General features: G+C 33.8%; 1 pseudogene; it reads left to right on the forward strand.

Moving 5' to 3' along the window:
* Positions 1-11,695: 11,695 nt before the first annotated feature.
* LOC108551597 (peptidyl-prolyl cis-trans isomerase CWC27 homolog) lies at positions 11,696-13,073 on the forward strand (annotated as a pseudogene).
* Positions 13,074-14,352: the final 1,279 nt, after the last annotated feature.

Here is a 14,352-nt window from a genome sequence, read left to right on the forward strand (position 1 = left end):
AGTTTTGTTTATTATTGGTTATGGCTATGGGGGCTTTTGAAGTATAGTTGAGTGAGATTTTAAATAATTTTATGAAGATATTTTATTATCTCTATCTTTAATATATGAAGATATTTTATTCATTGTTGATTGTAGTTATGGGAAATTGCCCAGATTGAGTGGAAATTTGAACGTTTTGTCTATTATTGATTATGGCTATGGGAGTTTCTGAAGTATAGTTGAGTTAGATTTTAAATAATTTTATATATGTACGTAGATATATTATTTATTGTTGACTACTGTTATAGGAAACTTTCCCAGATTGAGTGGCAATTTGATTGTTTTGTTTATTATTGGTTATGGCTATGGGGGCTTTTGAAGTATAGTTGAGTTAGATTTTAAATAGTTTTATATATGTACGTAGATATATTATTTATTGTTGACTACTGTTATAGGAAACTTTCCCAGATTGAGTGGAAATGCGAAAGTTTTGTTTATTGATTATGGCTATGGAGGTTTCTACAGTAGACAGTTGTGTGAGATTTTAAATAATTTTATGTATATATAGAGATACTTTATTTATTGTTTACTGTTGTTATGGAAGATTTTCTGGGTTGACTCTTGAGACATTGGTAGTCATCATACATGCACCTTAGCTTGAACTTATTATAAGATAGTTCTGTCTATTTTTGAAAGTATAAATCTTTCTAAACAAATTGATGTAATTTTGATAAACTCTCAAGATTAATTCGCGTGAATATTAATTTTGAAAATTGGATTGTATTACGGAAGGAAGTAATTATTAATAAAGACTCGTTCTACGAGTTCTTCTTCCTGACTCCCACTTCCTTGCTCCTTACTAATTTTTGCTGCTGCTTTCTACATTCCTTATTTCATTCGATTAAGGTATAAACTATAATCGCTTCATGAAGGTATAGAGCCTTCTATAAAATCGTATTTTTGGCAGATTTTAATTCACTTTTGTTTTCAAAAGCAATGAAATTCAGTATCGTCGATAATTTTGAAAATATTTTACCAGAGTTCGATTTATCAGATACCCCCTGTATATATGTATATATACTGTTGATATAACGCATTGAATAGAAAATCGTTCTTCACATTGACCCAGACAATGCACAAAAGTTAAATATTTTATTCTTTTTTTATCGGAAAATGGAAAAGCGATGTTCCATAATCGACGTCATTGAATATGTGTTTTATTTCAAAACTGAAAACATCGTCGAACGAAGAAAAAGCGATGGCATAGATAACGTAGAGTATAGATCGTATTATGGATCGATATAGATCGTTTAGAATCCGAGGGTGGCAGTCGCTGAAATACTCGCGAGATGAGTTCTATTTCAAGCTATGTATTAAAGAGATAAAGTTGAACAAAAAGATTAATCGAACATAGTGCTTTCACATATTAATATTGAATCGGAAATAGTGAAATTTACTTAAAAAATTATTCTCATACACTTTTCAAAATTAATTTCAATTCCTTTACAACTACTACCTTAATTGTAACCACAATTATAATAATTCCTTTACAACTACTACCTTAATTGTAACCACAATTATAATAATTACGATAAATTATTACAATTGTTACAATTAATTAATTGTGACAAGAAATTCTCCTGTACAGTATCTTTACATTTATATGTATACAGGGTGTCCCAATTTCATTAATACCTTATTCTTTCTAATTTTCCTTCTTTTTTTTCTGTGTTTATAATCACGCAAAGTGTGTGTACACTTTTTGGAACACCCTGTATATAACTCTGTAATATAACTTTAGTAAAGTAGGTATAGTAGCTTTGATACATCTTCCAAAAGTAATTTTGAGGTCAGTTGAACAAGGAAATTGAAAATTCAAAGCAGTGTTTTCATGTATTACAGTCACACTAGATTTTATTTAAAAAATGATTTAAATACAGCTTTTTAAATTAATAAAACATCTTTATAAGTAACTTTCTGTTATTCATAAATCGAGTACATTCTTCAGAAACAATTTTGAGGTTAGCTATATAAAACAATTGATTCTAGGTTATGTTTTCATTCATTACAGTTAGATTGCAATATTAAACTTTATTTAAGAAGTTATTCATATACTGCTTTCAACATTAATTGTATCATAAGGAATTCTCCATTAAATAGTATATTTATGTATATAATTTTCTATTATCTATAATTGTAGTATATTTTCCAATATTAAATTTGAGGTTAGCTCTTTCATATTATCTGCATACTTACAAAGAAAAATGTACTATATTGATATTTAATTTAATATTTAATTTAATATTTAATATCTTGTACCAAAGAAAGATAGATAAAAATAGCACGAATCAGTAAAAGCAATAATGTCGACGCTTTCATTACGAATACCAGTGAAGTTTATAGCTTTCGGATAGCAACAAGTAACATGGAACTTCAACGTCTCGAAAGTTCTATGTTAAAGTACAAAGCATAGGTACAGAATATTGGAAGTTCTTCAATTCCAATCCTCTGAAATTCGAAGTTTCAGTTTAAGTTCTGATAACTTATTCCATTATACACTTGAGGATCAGTAAATGCAACAATGAATATTTCAAGAAAGGTTTACAAAAGTGAAATTCGACATTACATTAATACTAGTTTATTTCTTTAATTAATAGCAAACAAAATTTTATACTACAAATTTAATAAACAGTATGAGATAAATTAGATTAAATTATTTAAACATGATTACTTATGCAGAAATTCTTTAATATACCATTTTATATATTTTCAATATAAAAAATAATAATATTAAATTGCTATTGCACATAATACGTTCACTGATGCAGATAGAAGTGGGAGTAGGTATAAGAAAAATACTAATTTATGTTTCACGTAAAGAAGACTGACATCTAGCGGCAGATATCGTAGTTACACGTAAACGCGGGAGAATTTGAATAATTCTTCACAAATTCCACAGACCCGTATTTCCATTTGTAAAAATTAAACTTGGACTTCACCTTTTCATCATATTATGATTATTTATTACATAATTAACAAAAATGTTTCCTCTTATCAACCTTTAACACCATAACTAAGGAACTTCCTATCTAATTAACTAAATAACCCATCTCTTAATTCATTCAATTCCACGACTAAGGAAGATTCTAACTAAATAAACCAACAAGTATAATAGTAACTCAAAGTCTCCCAAATTGATAAACATCATCCTTCTAACAAACGCAAATATTTGTTAAACTTAATCATATTTCATTAGCAAATCAACTCAACAAAAATTGCTTCCCCTTATCAACCATTAATTCCATGACTAAAAAATTCCCTAATTAATTAACTAAATAATTCAACTTGTAATTCCTTTAATACCATAACAACAAAAGTTTCCTAACCTAACCCAACTCAATAAAAAAATCAAATGACCCTTCTCCCATTTCCAAATATAAAAATAACCTAGACTTTCCCAAACTGACAACCAAAATCCCAGTAATAAACAAAGACGCGAATTGTTTATCTTCAAGGCTACCCTAAAAAATCACCATTCAAATTCAAACATAATCTAACTTTGACCCACATCAGCTCTCCAGTCAGCTGGATTGCATCGCTGCAAAACAGTGCAACCTTCCGTGATAATCCCGGGCAATAAATGAATTACGTCCGACGCCCCGACGTATCTAGATCATTAATTACATTGATCCTGAAAGCTTACCCGTGATACGCGTCTATCCCGTCGCTGGGCCATGTTACCAACGAGGGACAAGCGATCCAGGGATCAGAAGGGTTTTCGTGGTCAAAATCGAACGACCGACAGCTCTTCCGTCTAACCGAAATAACACAATGGAATCGAATCCCTTCCAACGATTCAATTACGAGTAGGGGCAGCGGTCCGCCGATGGAACGGCGACGAGGTGGGGGTCGGGCTCGAGCGGGATGCGCAATTCGGGTGCGCGTAGGACTAGAATAGTCAATTACGTGCGACGTGGCGCGTGCTTCGTTTTTCTCTTCTCTTCTTCTTGCGACCAATCTGATGCGGCATTGTGAGAACGAAATTTAGCGGAATTATCTCGCTCCCTCGTCGTTCACCGGCATCGACCATTAATCTTTGTCGAAAGTTGCGAGTGTCCTTGAACCCCGTGCTCCGCAGCATTCATCAATTCTCGATACAAAAATTGACGGCCGCGCGCAACCTGGCCGCGGAAACTTTCGACGAAACGAACGATATCGATTTCGAGGCCTGACCGGACAGACAACGTTCGTCCGCCCTTTTCCTTCTCCCCCTTTTTTCCCGCGGTGCAGGTCTGATAAAAGTAGAAGTGGATAATCTAGTTGCGATGTAGGCTCACGTAGCGACGCGAATAGAGAGGGACAGAGATGGCGCTGGCGGCGAGTACCGCGTTCAAGAGCTCCAGAGGCCCTTCAGAGAGGTGGAAGAGAAGAGGTGGATCAAAGGAAAATTATACGATGAAAAGCCGGCGACTCGGTTTAATGAAGTAAAACGGTCCCAGGATCGGGACACGAATCGAATGTTGTTTTACTGAATTTATGTACCGTGCAGCTCGGAATAACGAGCCAGCAATAACCGTTCGTTAAACAATCGAAGTTATGATAATAAATTGTGGCTCTGCATAGGCTTTGCATAATAGGGCTATTCAATTAGATGCATCCTCTTTACGTTTCATACGTGCATAGGGGATTTCATATTTTCCTTGTACTTCCTCGGCAATTTATATTACATAATGTATACCGCTAATTTGCATAATCCATGAAAATGTTAAATTCGGAAAACTAGTTAACCAGAGAGCGATGTTAACTAACGTAAGGTTGCTTTCGTATGTAAGAATATTTGTTAAAATTGATTTGACGTTATAAGAACGTATATTGGGTGTCCCAAAATTTACGCACGAAGCAATTTTAATAGAAAACATTGATTTTAAAAATAAAAAATTCTAAACATTGTACGCACAAATGGCGTAAAATTCAAATCTTACATGAATTTTGGGACACCCTATATAATATAAAACCATGATAATGAACTTTTGGCTATTTGAAAATTAATTTTTAATGTTATTAGTCGTAAATTTATTTTGATAATTTATTAATTTTTTATTGTCATTTTCTTTATTAATAACTTTTCAACGTGTCAGAAAATTGGTAAATAAAATTTGTGGATTTTTGACACCGATATGATAATTAGTTTTTCGTTATTTCGATTTTGATTTTCTATTTTTATATGAAGGTCAGCTGGTCAAACACTCAATTAAAAATTACCAAGCTACATGGGATCAGAAACCAACGATTGTCAAAATACTCTTTAATTGAACATTGTTGTTCATAAAATATTCTGTAATTGAATAAAAAATCTTTCTCAAATCACACGAACAATTTTCTTATATTATGCCATTTATTTTTTACATTACTCCATTTTCAATACTATTATATTTACTCTCTTCACATCCCGATTAAAAATAATCCCCGTAACTAATACCACGTAGCATCTCCAAATATGTCCAAAATATTTCTTCAAACAACAGATGCTTGGTAAATATTTCATCTACGTAACAGAATTAAATAGTTACACCCGGTATATCAGTACACGAGTAATCCCTCATACCGGCGTCAGCTTAGCTTTAATAAACAAAGCGCTCGTTAAATTTTTGTCACGCGGGCGCCTCGCATTTGGCACGAATTAACATTTAATTCGCATTTCCCGCGCAATGTCGGCGCGCAGCGCGGGGTGGGGGGATCCCCGCTGAAAGCGGCGCGTTTAAATGGAAGCGTTAATTAAAATACTTACAGCTCTAGCACGGCAATGAATTTCATTCCATCGACGACGTGCATGCAAAGAATACACGCGTTATTCCTTATTAATAAACTCCGTTCAATCGATGTACACTCCCGTGCACTAATTATAGAACACAAAGCAGCCCGCCTAACTGTATCATGGGTTTCTTACTCGTCGAAATGAAATTCCCGAGAAACTACTTCCTGATTCGGCTCGCTACCATGTACGAAGCGAAATCCTAGCGACTAGAAGTTGAAACGATCCACCACGGGATTCTCGGACGATTCCTCGAGGCATGCAATTCCTGAAAGAGAGAAAACGAGATCTCCCAGCCGGTATCACGGTATCCACTTCGAGGCGGAAACAACCGGGTACCGGTGCAGGGTGGGAGCAACAGAGAAGGGACTGGACACGCGAATGGACACGCCGTGTTTACCTATGTAGAGGATCAAAGGTGTCGTGGAAGCACGCGTGCAACCTGCTACACCCGACGCTCCTCCTCGTGGAGATCCAATCCTTTTCGAAGAACAATCGGGGCTGCACTTCCGGAAGCCCGCAATGGCCGATTGACACGAAATTTCAAGGGAATGATGGGAAAGGGAGTGTGATTCTCCAGTGTGAAATTTTCAGTCCGAATATTTTTTAATTTTTCAGGTATTTATTGGGTGGAAATTTTGGTTGTGCTTTTCAATGGTAATAGTAGTTAATCGAAACGAAATTTGAGAGTAATGAGGAGTACAAGTTTGTACAAGTTTGGGTTCGAGTATTTCTTAGTTTTTGAGGTATTTACTAGGTGAAACTTGATTGTACTTTTGAGAGACAATAGTAGTTAATTGAGGCGAAGTTTAACCCTTTGCACTCGATGACTTTTTCGTTATAGAAAAATAGTAATTCGAAGACTTTCTGTCATAGAGTCGGCGATATTTTTAAAATGGTAAATGAGAAATCATATGCAAATTAAGACGTAGAATTATTTTTTTTCGACATTCCACGCATCGTTAGGTAATTTTAGATTTGATATATTAATTAACGTCGATCTTTAGAATCTGATTAAATGGTGACTGAGAGGCACCTCTCGAGTGCAAAGGGTTAAAAGCAGTTGTGAGGAGGGAGATGGTTCTATAACATGCAATTTTTGATTCGAATATTTTTTAGTTTTTTAGGTATTTACTAGGTAAAGATTTGATTGTACTTTTAAAAGACAATAATGGTTAATCAAAACAAAATTTGACAGTGGTAGGAAAAGTGGTGGCCCTATAGTGTACAATTTTAGGTTCGAGTATTGTCCATTCTACTCACACAATAATAGTTAATTTAACAGGAGTGGTGGAGGGAGAGATAGTTATGTAACGTACAATTTTAGCCCAAAATATAAAATTTTAGCTTCGAATATTAATAAAAATAATGTAATTATACTTCTGAATATCATCAGTAATTAATCTGCACGAAATTTAAATAAAATGGTGGGGAAAAGTAATGGACCTAAAATATAAATATATTTTCTAATAAATTTCCTATATATTTTCAAATAAAAATAAGAAGTATGATATATACCAATTATCTAGATTGATTTGTTATATTTAGTTCTTTCTTTTTTTCAATTTTTCATAAGAAGTAATGAATACCTTATGATAAAATTTTACATTTTGGATCCACACATCTCTCTTTAAAGATAATCGAATTTCGCGATTAACATACGAATCGAAATTCAAATTACACGTTTAATCATGATGAACGGTTAAACAGTATGGTGCGCTGCTCTAATTCTTCGTGACCCAGTTTAAAGTTCATAGGAAAATATTTTCCACGTCCACTGAACACGTCCTGCACGAGTGCGTACTCGTGGCCACAATGCGAATGTTTTCAATGGAAACTAAGTCTCCATAGGAATTGTTTAACAAACGAATTTCGAAATATTTCTCAGCCACGATGATCATGGCTTCCGCCATGGTGGAAAAATTTTTCTAACCGATATCTCGTTTGACGTGAATACAGATGAAAGGGGACATCTATTTTTCCCGATACAGTTTCGCGCACTCCACACGTGTGATCATAACACTTTCCAACGAATTTTAACTTTTCCTCTAATCTGTAATATCCATTAGGTGACTCTTGAAGAGTTTACTTTCCTGAACACGAATTCGCAATCTGAATTGCTCTATCATCCTCAATTTCCGAAAAATATGAGTTTTTCTAAAAACGCGCGATTTTTAGCTAAAATGAAGTATTACGTAAAAAGTAAGAAGGTTAGGGGGTTCATTGTTGCCTTGAAAGTTAGGTGAGAGTGTCTCGAGTTTATCAATGTCCGTAATTATAATTATTCGTGTTTTGGAATTACTATAATTGGTCAACAAAGTTTGAAAATAAGCCTCCGAGCGTACTTTCTACGTATATTCTTACATTTATGCAAGAAGTTTCTTATCTGGCATGATTTTGCTATATAGTAGCATATTCTGTAGACTTTTTTGAAGAAGAGAGTGTACAGAAATAATATTAGAATGATCTTCAATGTCGACAAAATGGTAAAATATATATCGGGAACTCGTGAGTAGGGTTTCCCGCCACGCGGCCATTGTTCGCACGTCTAGCTTCATCAGGACCGTAGTCGCGCGTAATCAACCCCAGCTTTAACGTCCAGTACATCCCATTTTTTGTATGTATAAAATGTATGTATTTTCATGTACTTTTTTATACTAATAGCAAAATTATTAGAAATTTCTTTAAATTACTTATAATTTGGAACAGTTTCGTCATTTAATACACAATTATGAATGACTTTTTAATATAGAGTTGTTAAAAAATGAACTCCTAACTTTTAGGATGAGAATGAATTTTCTAACGTTTGTACTTTTCGTGTAATACTTCATTTTAGCCAAAAATACAGAGGAAATAAAAATATTTTGACATACGTATACGTATCATGAAAATTTATTCTGTGGTTTATAAATTATTATATATATCGTTAGCAACAAACTAATATGATTAATAACAAATTGCCCGCGATGTAAATTTATAACAAAAGTGAAAAAATTAATAAATTATTGTCTTATACGTGAACTTATATCATACTTGTATAAAAATGTAGGTACAATTTGCAAAAAGTTTATACATCATCACACTGATTGTTAATAACAAATTAATATTGTTATTTGTCGGTTCGACTTTGGAAGTGTAACATCTAAATTTTCGTTGTGCGCGAGGGGTGGGGATTCGAAGTGAAGTTAGGGCTAGCCACCCTACCCTCACCCCACCCCATTAAATAATTTACTAATAATTTTTGTTTCATTTTCAGATATTAATTATTTTTTTATTTCAGCTTTTAATTATTTTTTCTTTTTACAGGTTTTAATTATTTCTTCACTTTCCAGCTTTTATTTTCTGTTTCTATTTATTTTCATTCGAATATTTCGTATAATATTCGAATGTTTCGTCGTTGATTTTTTTCTGTTTCATCGATGGGTTTCTATTCCTTCGTTTTCTTTCCTCGCACTAATCCGTTTCCTTTCAGATTTATATTAACAATAATATATTCTGTTTTAGCTTTTAGGTTTCTCAAGATTTTCAAGTTCCCTCAAGACTTCATTTAGAACTCATCAATGGACGACGCGGGGTGCGTTTAGACCTAAGTAGACCTAAGTAATCATAAGATAGATGCCTAGACTAAGTCTCTTGTGCGTGCTTTCTGTACAAAGGTAAGCCACCTAACTTGGAGTAAATATATTCATATTTTTCCTTTCTTATCCCTCTCGTTTACCAGACAGAACATAAATGTTCTCGCGATAATCGCGATCGTTCTTAAGTCCCGACTAGCCTGCGCGGCGTACTCTCGTGCACTCGATAACTCCATGTTTCGTAAGTCATCCAAACGATTCGTTCCGACACCCACCCTCGCCACTGCCACCCTTGCCACGCATCGGTTCTAGGGTGGTCGGCGGGCTGGCACTCATCTGGGTCAATTCGAGGGTCTGTCGGCCTTAGTCGTCCTGGGCACCAGCGCGTGCACGACCGGGGTATGGGTCCTGTAGCCGGACATTGCATATGGGCCTACGGTCAGACCCCATGGGATGATTAATTTCTCCCCCATGTGGCAGGGGCCTGCGTGACCGGCTACAGGGCCTCGCTAGGGACCCTCGGCTTGATTTTGGATGTTTCGTTGGTTCGTCGATCGCTCTCGTTCGCGAGTAAATCATGGCAGGGTCTGTGGTGGCTGGGTGGGCTAGGTTCGGTCGCAAGGGTGCCGAGGCATGAAGTTGTCTTGTACACGAGAGTACGTCTCGTAGACTAGTCGGTCTTTCGAATAATTGCGAATTCGTTTGGGCGCATCGCGATTTTCTATTAGCTCGCGTGTTTGTTATTTCATTCCCTATTTTTACGGGAACTTGAAAATATCTTAGCGTTGCGACCGTAGAGTTTCAGTATACCGAATCGAAGTTTCCTTTGTAAGACACGAAATATAATAAAGTGTCAGTAGAGTCACTTTAGCTTAATTCGCTCCAAGTTAGATTAGGGTACCTTTGATACAGATAGCACCAGTAGGATGCGCCACTAGGACGCATGTCCGGGTCTCGATGCGTAACCACCTCCACGTGGTGGGACCTGGTAATTGGTATCGTTTTCCAAAGAAATATCTTTGGAAACGATACCAAGCTAAGAGCTACGCAGCAGTTGATATATTGGTTATAAGCTAGTTTAAAGGTAGTTATAAGTTAATTATTAGTTGGTTATAAATTAGTCATTAATTAATTATAAATTAGCAGTTAGTTAGTAATAAGTTTAAAATATCTTCCATCTATTGTATAGGTCATCGCCCGGTTGACAGTATCCTTTGTGTGGGTATAATATAGAGTGCATGGGAACGCTTAGCCTGTTCCTCGAAAACGAGTAAGTAGCAATAAACAGCAACCTCGGGTTTGGCTTGTGCGTCCAGACTAATATCTGGAGTGCGTGTGAAAGGACGAGTGACTGATTGCACCGATCGTATGAAGGGAAGATGTATGGCAATATCGAAAGACAATGAAGAGTGTCTTAAAATGCGAGAGTAAAATAAGTGCGTTAGGATGTCAACGAGTCACTTGTCAGATAAGAGAGTCAATTGCTACGAAATTTGTATTCCTAGAATTATTGACAAATGACATGAATTTTCTAAATACACCATGTTGTAATAACCCAATTGTATTGAAATTGTCTATAGTGTACAAAATGTTTGTATGCCCAAGCATAAATATTTCAAAGTATGAAAAATAAATTTTAAATTTAAAAAGAATAGCTTACATTTTTTCTCCGTCCTATTAAAAATTACAGTTAATCCTGCATAAACTACATATATCAATATTTTTATATAAAATTTACTTTCTATCATAATAAGCACAACGCTACATAAAGAATAAGGGAATCGTGACGACATTCTGTTCAAGATACACGCTCAATATGCCCCTAACACAACCATTAGGTACCATCAGCAACATCTACGTCTATCTCAAAGTCAATGATCATCGCCAATGTGTTAAATTTCAGAATGATGGAGCTGAGGTATACAAAGAAATGAGAAAGCTTTGAATGAGAGCAATGAGAAAAGGAAATGCATATTATGTTGAATCAAGAAATAAAAAAGAGGCAGCATATGAATCAAGGAAGAAAGATAATAGGTAATAGTTATAAAAGTTAAAGATAAATTGAATATAGAGTGTAAATGTTGCATTAATGCACAAATGTGTAGAAATATCTATAGGAACTCAGAAACTATAAAAGCAGCTGGAATAATTTGGATGTGGCACATGGATTTGATTGGGCCAATAAAGCCAACATTAAAAGGAGATAAAAGGTACATTTTACCTGCTGATGATTATTCGAGAACCATTTGGTTGACTGATTTCTAAAGGACTAAAGATTTATTATGAAATATTATTGACGAATTTTTTTTATTACAGAAGACTTACAAACATGAGTAATATTTATATGCAAGTGCCAGCCACTTAGGGTAAAGTAATAAGTATTAGTTAATAGTATTTCAATGGACTGTATGTCTGTTTTTAAAAATTTAACTGATATACAATATTTACTTTCTAAATTTCTATATTAATGTATTAAATAATTTCTAATTTGAATTACAATAATAAATAATAAATTTTAATAAATTTAATTTTAAAAGTATTTTACATTAATAAGACTAATATACTTGTTATAACTAGGTTATAATGAAAACAACTGTTGGTGATATTGAGTTAGAATTATGTGCAAAAGAAACTTCAAAGGTACGTAGAAATTTCATATAATTATGTATGGAAGGTTATTAGGATGACACTGTATTTCATAGAATTATCAAAGGATTCATAACACAAGGTGGTGAACCAACAGGTACAGGAGAAGGTGATAAAATTTATGGAAAACCATTTAAAGTGAGACTATATTTAAAAATAAAATAAATTGCTTTTTTATTCAAAAATAATTATTGGATATATGTGTTTTAGGACGAATTTCATACAAGATTACGTTCTTCTGGACAAGATTTAATTGCTATGGCTAATGCTGGAGAAGATGAGAATGGTTCCCAAATCTTCTTTACTCTTAATTCTACACCAGTTTTGCAGAATAAACATAAAATCTTTGGTAAAATTACTGAAGAAACTATATATAACATGCTTAAACTTGAAGAAGCACTTGTAGATGAGGTAAATTTAATGTTTACAAGAAAATATATCAAGAATTGATATAAATATAATATTTTCTCTTTTTTGTAGAATGATAGACCACTTTATCCTCCAAAATTATTAAGAACTATAATATTGAACAATTCATTTTCTAATATTATACCAAGAATAATAGTACAGGAAAGTGAAGAAATAAAGGACAATTCAAAAACTAAATCAGCAGCAGTAAAATAAAAATAATATATGTTTGCAGAATTTAGCCTTGATAGTATTATTCTTTACAATGAAAAATTTTGTTACAGAGATTTCAATCCTTTATCATTTGGTAAAGAAGCAGAGGAAGATGAAGAAGAATCTCTGATATTAAATAAAAAGTTTAGTGGTAAGGGAAAATCAGCTCATGAGCATTTAACTGATCCAAAATTAAGCTCACAACCAGCTGTTGAATCACTTGGATTTGCAAATAAAAAAAGGAAGGAAGACCATAATAGCGATTGGAAAAGTGACGACGAAGTAGAAACAGAAAAAGAAGTAGATTATAAAGAAAGAGAAAGAGTTAGTTTATTGTTTACATTGTAACTATGTTATAGAAAGTAGGATCTTTTATTGACTGTCATATTTATATTTTCAGAGCAATGAAGGAAAGGATAAAAAATAAGTTGAGAGATACAAAAAAAGAACAGAAGAATTATGTTGTTAATAATTAGAGTGTATATGTGAAACTTTCAAAGTGAATAAAAAGTACCTAAGTATATAACCATCGTAGTTTCATTTTATTTTTTACCAAGAACAAAATCACTCTCCTTTATTTGTGACTTCGCGTAGGTCAACAATTAATTCATCAACTTTTATAATTATATCGTAAAAGCACAGCCTTAGCAAGCTTTCTAATGTAATTCTGGATATGAATTCCTTATTATTAAATTCATTATTGGTGATTATTGAATAGAGTGCTTGAATCATTGCCGAGGATACTAATGGTTTGTCTTTCCATTAGTATAATGGAATAATTAATAATTCCAGTTCATGAATTTATTATAGAAATTTGGTATTTTTCACAACAGAAATATATTTATAATTGTTTTATTGATATTATTAAATATAAGAGACATCGTTTGATATTCTAGATCGATGCTTTATCACATAGCTATTTCAAAAATACAACATTTTCCCGCTACAAAAATACGTAGTGTATCCGGCTGCAGCAAACTTCCAGTTGGCGGCAAGCAGGCATACCGGTAACAAGTGGTGGAATATTCCCACGCGACAAAGTGAAATATTAAATCTCAAACCGTTTCGTGAAGTAGTGATATCGCTGATTGACTTTTAATTACTTTACGAAGAATGAACATTTCTTTGGTGTTAATAGCTACATGTGAAAAAAGGGATGTTGCATAGTGCAAATCGTCTAACGATATATGTGGAAAATAAAGTGGTGAGTGCGGGATCCTATAATACTACCGCATTGTCCGTTACAATCTGCTGTAGAAGATTCTAGATTTCGACTGCCCATTGGAATATTTGATCAACATTACTGAATAGGCAGCTCTTTAATAGTTATTTCAATTTTTTTTCGATCTTGACGTTCAATTGCAACATAGTTATGTATTATCGCTATTACATTCTAAATTTTGATTGTGGATTAAGATATTTCATTACTCCTGCATAGAATAGATTGTTCTCCAACCAGTAGGACAATTATTTTACGATTGATGGTGCATATATGAAACAAAGTAACGGAAAAGCAAGTGCCTGTGAAATCGTTCTACACACTATACTTTTTTCGCCTATATTTCTGAAGTTACGCTTTTCGGTTAGATTTTCTCGATATGTCAGCGTAGAGTGAATTCTTCCTTAACGTAATTGCATACTTTTTTTGCGTTTCGGGCGTTCGTTATCGAAAAATAGTGCCGAAAGTGTCAGTGGCTGTCAGATCGTGCTGCGCAGTTT

Source organism: Eufriesea mexicana, unplaced genomic scaffold (assembly GCF_001483705.2).
Source record: "Eufriesea mexicana isolate 0111107269 unplaced genomic scaffold, ASM148370v2 scaffold4710, whole genome shotgun sequence".
Lineage (NCBI taxonomy): Eukaryota > Metazoa > Arthropoda > Insecta > Hymenoptera > Apidae > Eufriesea > Eufriesea mexicana.